Here is an 8,379-nt window from a genome sequence, read left to right as displayed (position 1 = left end):
GTATTTTTATAAGAACCTTCATTAGGTGTCTGGATGCTGGAGTCCAGGGAGACCATGTATTTAATAAGAACCTTCATAGTGTGTCTGGATGCTGGAGTCCAGGAAACCATGTATTTTATATAGAACCTTCATAGGTGTGTCTGGATGCTGAGTCCAGGGAAACCATGTATTTTATATAGAACCTTCATAGGTGTGTCTGGATGCTGGAGTCCAGGGAGACCCCATGTATTTAATAAGAACCTTCATTAGGAGCTGTGGTGTCTTGGATGAGATATGGTTGTGTCCATCCTACCTGTCCTGTTACCAGACACCCATGTGGAGTTCTCACAGTCAACCTACGAGGTCCAACTAGTGATGACCCTTAATAATCCATGTGTCAGAGTACACAACACCATGCCTACTGAAAACTTGCACGTTCAGTTTACATCCAGGTGTAATTAGCAGGTCTAAATAGACTTCTTCTGTCCATTTGTACTATACAAGGGTTAGTGCTTAATTACTGTTATGGTATCATGCAAGTATTTTATTCAACGTCTGACAGAAGTGCAGTACAATAAATGCCACTAAACGCTGATTTAGGTCAGTTCTTATACCTAATGAGAGATAGTTGGTTAATATGCCCCATCTCCTCTCCTCTCCCCCTCCTCTTCCACTCTCTCTCTCATTCCATTTGTGTGTTCTCAGCATTGTACTGTAGTGTAAAACTCATCCATCACATTACAGTGGCATCTCTAGTTTCACTACACACCTTGGATAGGAACACACTGTGCATCCAAATGGCACCCTATTCCCTGCAAAGTGTATTACTTTGACAAAAGTAGTGCACTACATAGGGGGAGGCTAGTCAAAAGTATCGCTCTACAGATGCTGTATCCTAATTCGATCCTCCTGTTGTTGCAGGAATCGTCCTGCCAGCAGGAAATGCAAACTTGCAGTGTATTCAAGGATGTAATTTCCCCTTTAAAATTTCAGACTTGATTTTCCCTTATGAAAAATGTATCAACCCCTACAGAAATCTCATTAATTATAATCCACCCAATAATTCACTTTTCCTGTTGCGCAAGATTCTTTTCCTGATGTAGCAAACGGGCTCACATTAAGATCCCACATCTGTATCTAGGGAATATGGTGGCATTAGAGACCATAGTCTGTCTTGATCATCTAACTCCCATGAATGTTATATGAATCTCTGTATGTGATAAGAGGGGTGCTATCTGCCGTACCACAAGAGTAGAGTCAACTCACAGTCGATTAACTAAGCTTGAACATGACAGCGGTGCAATAAAGACATATAATCGGGTTGCTAAGGAGTACAAAAATCAAAGGAAAAAATAAATAGAAGCTTTGCACTTGTGATAAGGTAGAATAATTGAATAAACAAAACTTAACAAGGGTGGCTTTTAATCCTTAGACTACTAGTAATTTCTATATGTGAATGTACATTAGGGAGGGTGAGTAGAGTATGGTTCACCATAGAGGAGTGTGTAGCTCAGCCATATACAGATCTTTATCCTTCAAGTGCAGTTGATCCAAGGTCGTCCCTCACACTGTGTGGCTTAATCAGTTGAACAGAACGTATGGAGACAGTGTCTGTATGTCAGGCCCATGGCCATACATCAGACCCAGTTCTCCCGCCCTCTCACCCAGGCTGATGAATGAAGACAAGGAACTGTGGTTAGTCTGATGATGTGGTGTAGGAAGGAGGAGGGAGTGTACCAGTGTGTGGCACACACATGCAGATAAATACTGGAGGATGGAATAACAGTATGGTGAGAAAGAGGAGGAGTAGAGGATCTGGGGGAGGGAGAGAGGGAGAGAGGAGAGAGAAGAAGAGAAAGGGCGAGAGAGAGAGGAGAGGGAGAGGAGAGAGCGAGGGAAGAGAGCGAAGAGAGAGAAGCGAGAGATGTGGTGTAGGAAGAGGAGGGAGTTTACCAGTGTGTGGCACACACATGCAGATAAAATACTGGAGGGATGAATAACAGTATGTGAGAAGAGAGGGAGCTAGAGGATCTGGGGGAGGGGGAGAGGAGAGAGCGAGAAGAGAGAGAGAAAAGAAGAAGAGAAAGGGGAGAGAGAGAGAAGGACGAGGGAAGAAGCGGGAGAGAGCGAGAGAGAGAGCGAGAGAGAGAGAGGGCGAGCGAGCGATTGAGAGGGCGAGAGAGAGGGCGAGAGCGAAGGGCGAGAGCAAGGGGAGAGAGCAAGGGAGAGAGCAAGGGACGAGAGCAAGGGACGAGAGCAGAGGAGAGAGAGCAAGGGAGAGGGAACGAGGGAAGGGAACGAGGAGAGGGAACGAGGGAGATATTACACAGAAAGAGATACTCAGCCTGTTCTTTCTGTTGTCGCACTCACCCACTCCGTCACCACCACTCCTTCACCACCCACTTACACCATTCACAATCCTCAACCATTTTAGGATCTCTGCAGTGCTGCTATGGGGTCTAACAGAATCAAAAACAGCATTCCTGTCCCTCCACTCTTCCATAACTCTACAAACACCAGCCCCAGACACACAGTCTATGTGTATCCAGTACAATGCCTTCAGCACAGCTAGGATTGAAATGATTGGGTATAAGGCCTTTAAAAACGCTGTATTAATGTWAACCGGATGATTGAATCAAATGAAAGTGTTACCACTTGTTGACTATACAGTATTGTCTGTCCTTTACCATGTTTCTAGTCACTAAGACTTTAATGCCTCAACCAGGCTACAATGGCCTCAGAGTAGGGCAATTACAATCAGAGTTTCTGGTTTAGGAATGTGTGGGGAGAGTGTGTCTGGTCTGGTGGTGGTGCATCATAAAGACTGTATAAGCATAGCTGGACAACTCCTACAGCTCTGGTATAGAAACATTACATTACCTGAACAACTTGAAAAAGACACGGCTAACTATTCTGTCTGAAGATTACATAGTCATTCTGAATTACACATACATGCATCAGTACAGMCGTTGGTTGATATGAAATTGATACAACTTTCAACTGAACAATGGGAACAGTGAAACATTTGCTACTTTGGGTACAGAGAGTGATGACCAGCAGGTTTAGCCAGTTCAAGGCGGATTGGTCACGGGTTGAGGCTTCTATGAATGTTGTGTCCTGTGTAATCTGGGTTGTCGTCAGGCATCCGGCTGGCCGGGTTGTCCCCCACAGCCACAGCGAAAGAGGACACCCAAACAGTCTCTCCGACTGCTCCGAAAAATGGCCTACCTTCTTTCTCTCTCCTTCTTCCTCCTATTCCTAGGGCTCACACAGGCCCACCCTCTCCAGCTTGATGAGAAGGATGAGATGGTCTTYACAGAAGACCCAGATGATCTGGTGGACATCACCACCAGGATCCTGGAGACCAACAATGGCACCACAGAGACGCTGATGGAAGGAGACATCATGGTCCCCAGGACCAGGACCGCCATCARGTGCTTGTGGTCCAACGAATGCCTCTGGGAGAGGAAGAAGTCAGAGAACCTCGTCAAGGTTCCTTACACGCTCAGCTCAGATTTTGACTCTTATTCCCAGGGGAAGATCAAGTACGCCATGAACACCTTCCACACCAAGACCTGCGTGCGCTTCGTCCAACGTAGCAACCAGAGGGACTACCTTAGCATCGAAAGCAGATCCGGCTGTTCTTCATGGGTTGGCAAAACCGGAGGTAAGCAGCTCGTATCCCTCGAAAAAAGAGGGTGTGTTTACCACGGTACCATCCAGCACGAGCTGCTCCACGCTCTGGGTTTCTACCACGAACAGAACAGGAGTGACCGCGACAAGTACATCAGGATCAACTGGGAGTATGTTGAACGCGGGGAGGAGCCCAACTTTGACAAGGAGGAACCGACAACCTGGACATTCCTTATGACTACTCCTCCGTCATGCATTATAATAGATGGTCGTTCAGCACTGTGTATAGAAAGGAGACGATCACTCCTATTCCTGAGCCACTGTGTCCATCGGACAGAGCTTGGAGATGTCCGCGATCGACGTTCAGAGGGTTAACAAGCCTCTACAGGTGTTAAGGGAGGGAAAAGTTGGAGCTGAATCTGATGTCTGAACTGATGTCGACTGATGTGACGGTCAATGTTAAAATGATCTGGCATGTGTTGTTTGGAGGCCACGTGAGGTTAACTCATTTTGTCATGTTCATTACTTGATAGTAATGGAAATAATAAATCTCATGAGGAAGCACATAAGTCCTCTCTTTCTTGTCAAGTCATTTCAGTCAATTGTCCACACTACATCATTTAAGGTTAGGTTATGGTTAGGGTTAGGGTTGAGCCAGGGGATGAACATGAACCTAGAGTTAAGGTTAGGTTATGTTAGGTTATGGTTAGGGTTATGGTTAGGGTTAAGGTTGAGCCAGGGATGAACATGAACCTAGAGTTAAGGTTATGGTTATGGTAAGGTTAGGGTTATGGTTGGTTGAGCCAGGATGAACATGAACCTAGAGTTAATTAGGGTTATGGTTAAGGTTAGGGTTATGGTTATGGTTAGGGTTGAGCCAGGGATGAACATGAACCAGAGTTAAGGTTAGGGTTATGGTTAAGGTTAGGGTTATGGTTATGGTTAGGGTTGAGCCAGGGGATGAACATGAACCTAGAGTTAAGGTTAGGGTTATGGTTAAGGTTAGGGTTATGGTTATGTTAGGGTTGAGCCAGGGGATGAACATGAACCTAGAGTTAAGGTTAGTTGAACAGTTGTTGATAGTTAGTTGTTAACATCTATAAATCATCTGACGGGGACATCCAGATAAAGTGGGATTCTACTGTTCACTCCCACTGACCAGCACTTGCAGAGTTTCCCTCCATCCATCTTGTTCTAGACACACTTATCTTCCAGCCCCGGTCCCACACAGACAGACACATTCTCTCTCTGAATGCTGTATGAAACCATATATTTTGCCATAGTGGAAGCATGCCTGCGTCTCAAATCGCTCCCTATTCACATACATAGTGCCCTACTTTTGACCAGGGCCCATGCGCCTATGGTCCTGGTCAAAAGTAGTACACAAATAGGGAATAGGGTCCATGCGGGACGCAGCCATGGACAACATCCTATCTTGTTCATTGTCATATGTTAATGCGATGAGGATGAGCCACATGTTGAATTACATGTAGAAAGAGCTAGCTATCTTTGGATCTCTGGTACTAGGATGAATGCATGTCCATGTGAAAGTGCTCTTAAAATGGAACTGGGCATCTTCTTGAGTCTAGTGGAATGAGTGCATTTTGGCAAGAGTACAAAGCAGAGGGATACAGTAGATGACATATTGTGGAAGATTTCTTAAAAAGCATATGGATTCTTTCCCTTTGCCATTAGGTCTATCTTTCCATCTAATAGCACTGGTCTGTTATGAAGACTCACCTCATGGTTTTAAAGTATAGAAGTGACTCAAAGCTAAAGAAAATGTTAAATGGAAGCAAGGAGGTTGATTTCGCTCCTATCTTCCTTTACATCTGCAGAGCTGTAATGGAGTCTGGAACACTCCTAAATCAATATGACTATAATGGAACACTCTTAAATCAATATGACTATAATGGAACACTCCTAAATCAATATGACTATAATGGAACCCTCCTAAATCAATATGATTATAATGGAGCTATGAACCCTCCTAAATCAATATGACTTAATGGAGCTTATGGAACCTCCTAAATCAATATGACTATATGAGCTATGGAACCTCTAAACAATATGACTATAATGGAACCCTCCTAAATCAATATGACTATAAATGGAACCTCCTAAATCAATATGACTATAATGGAACCCTCCTAAATCAATATGACTATAATGGAACCCTCCTAAATCAATATGACTATAATGGAACCCTCCTAAATCAATATGACTCTATAATGGAACCCTCCTAAATCAATATGACTATAATGGAACCCTCCAAATCAATATGACTATAATGGAACCCTCCTAAACATATGACTATAATGAAACCTCTAAATCAATATGACTATAATAGAAAACTCCTAAATCAATAGACTATAATGGAACACTCCTAAATCAATATGACTATAATGGAACACTCCTAAATCAAATGACTATAATGAACATCCTAAATCAATATGACTATAATGGAGCTATGGAACACTCCTAAATCAATATGACTATAATGGAGCTATGGAACCCTCCTAAATCAAATGACTATAATGGAGTTCTGGAACCCTCCTAAATCAATATGACTATAATGGAACACTCCTAAATCAATATGACATTAATGGAGCTATGAACACTCCTAAATCAATATGACTATAATGGAGCTATGGAAACCTCCTAAATCAATTATGACTATAATGGAGCTATGGAACCCTCCTAATCAATATGACTATAATGGAGTTTGAACCCTCCTAAATCAATATGACATATAATGGAGTTCTGGAACCCTCCTAAATCAATATGACTATAATGGTGTTCTGAAACCCTCCTAAATCAATATGACTATAATGGAGTTCTGGAACCCTCCTAAATCAATATGACTATAATGGAGCTATGGAACCTCCTAAATCAATATGACTATAATGGAGCTATGAACCCTCCTAAATCAATATGACTATAATGGAGTTCTGGAACACTCCTAAATCAATATGACTATAATGGAGTTCTGGAACACTCCTAAATCAATATGACTATAATGGAGTTCTGAACACTCCAAATCAATAAGACTATAATGGAACTATGGAACAACTCTGTCAAAGTGGCTGGAATTTCGTTTTGGTTGCACACGAGAAGCAGATAGATATCTGACAGAAAACATATTTTGAAAACAAGATGAAGAAGCTAACTATGTCCCAGTATCCACACTACTTAGTATGCATTGCCAATACATCTCTTCATTTATGAAGTGGTACAAGTTTGGCTATGGGATACCAACAATATGTCTGACAGCTGTAACATTGGAGAAGCCCCAGAACGGTTGTGGTCTGGGAGAATTCGTTTTTTTCAAAGCGTTTCTCTTCGTTCTCTTGAGAGGACACGCAGTGACCAAAGTGTCAAATCAACCTGATTAGATTTGACATGTTGATGTAGCATTTCTGGAGAGGAAACTGAAAGCAAGACAACACTACAAATCTGTGATATAGTCCATCTTATGACATCTTTATAAACTCTTTATTTTTTGCAGAAGGAGCTGACTCGTGGTATCACCCTCCATATCAAACTACAGTTCTCTACTGAACTACAGTCTCAGCAATAACTCTGGACATATCTTGATATCGTTGCTGTAAAAAGTGACTGCATAAATCCTCTCAAAAGACCCAAAGACCCAAAGACCGCTCCAATGATTAAACCCCAACAGTAGTTGTGTAGGGACAAGGCCTCCTTTCTCCCTCTGTGTACTACAGATGGATAGTAGTCTCAGATGGATAGTAGTCTCAGATGGATAGTAAGTCTCAGATGATAGTCTCTCGTGACATATTCGGTTCAGGTTCGGGATTAGATGGATAGTAGTCTCTCGTGACATATTCGGTTCAGGAATTAGATGGATAGATACGGTTGTCCTGGAACACATATGTTTGATGTGGGAGTTGCCCATGAAAAATAAAAGCAAACCGGTCGGGGAGTCGAAGACGAACATCCGGGACTGCATCATGAATGCACCCTATTCCATTTTTTAGTGCACTTACTTGTAACCAGGGCCCTAGTTGAAAGTAGTGCACTATTAGGGAAAAGGGTGCCAATTAGGATGCAACGCGGGACGCTGGGAAACAATGTCTCAGACACTCAGGGAATCATGTATGTGGGACGGACACAAGCGCACACAGCCGCCCCAAAGATAGAAGACGACTCCAAATCTCTCAGCAGCCTGCCATGGAGACTGTTGAAAAATGTGCCCCCTGTTGACTTTGTGTGTTCACACAGGGTGCTGGACACGGGAAACAGGCAGGGTCTGGGCTCGTAGTGGGCCAGATACCTTCATGTCTCGTACAGTCACGCAGTGGTTCTCACAGAACAGTTTAGTAGTCCAGATTGTTCCAGTTAGATTCATTCATTCTCGTTCTCAACCACAATCAGTGGGGCTTTCCCTGTAGTTGAAGATGAATCAGACAGGTTTGGTAACCATTGCCAACCCCAACAGTGAAATCACATACACCACAGCTCACAGTCATTGACTACGCTCATCCAAGCGTGGAGAGAGGGAATGGAGGGATGGAGTGGAGAGTATTGGGTTCTGTCCCAGAGACAAGACACTCTGGAGGGGCTATTATATTGTAAAACCTCTGCCAGCTGCACCGGACAACCCTGCCTGGGTTCAAATCATCTTCGTTTTCTGTTCATATCCGTTCAACTGTGCTTGATTGAGCTTACCTGACGCAATAGAACCAATGGAATAGTCGCAAATGCAAAACCCCATCCATCTGCAGTCCAGAAGACTCTAATAAA

At 43.3% G+C, this 8,379-nt stretch overlaps 1 pseudogene; it reads left to right on the top strand.

Moving 5' to 3' along the window:
- The first annotated feature begins 3,031 nt into the window (after window positions 1-3,031).
- On the top strand, window positions 3,032-4,007 carry LOC112078703 (hatching enzyme 1.2 pseudogene; annotated as a pseudogene).
- Window positions 4,008-8,379: the final 4,372 nt, after the last annotated feature.

This window comes from Salvelinus sp. IW2-2015, unplaced genomic scaffold (genome assembly GCF_002910315.2).
Source record: "Salvelinus sp. IW2-2015 unplaced genomic scaffold, ASM291031v2 Un_scaffold6104, whole genome shotgun sequence".
Lineage (NCBI taxonomy): Eukaryota > Metazoa > Chordata > Actinopteri > Salmoniformes > Salmonidae > Salvelinus > Salvelinus sp. IW2-2015.
This window is presented reverse-complemented; position numbering and strand designations above follow the sequence as displayed.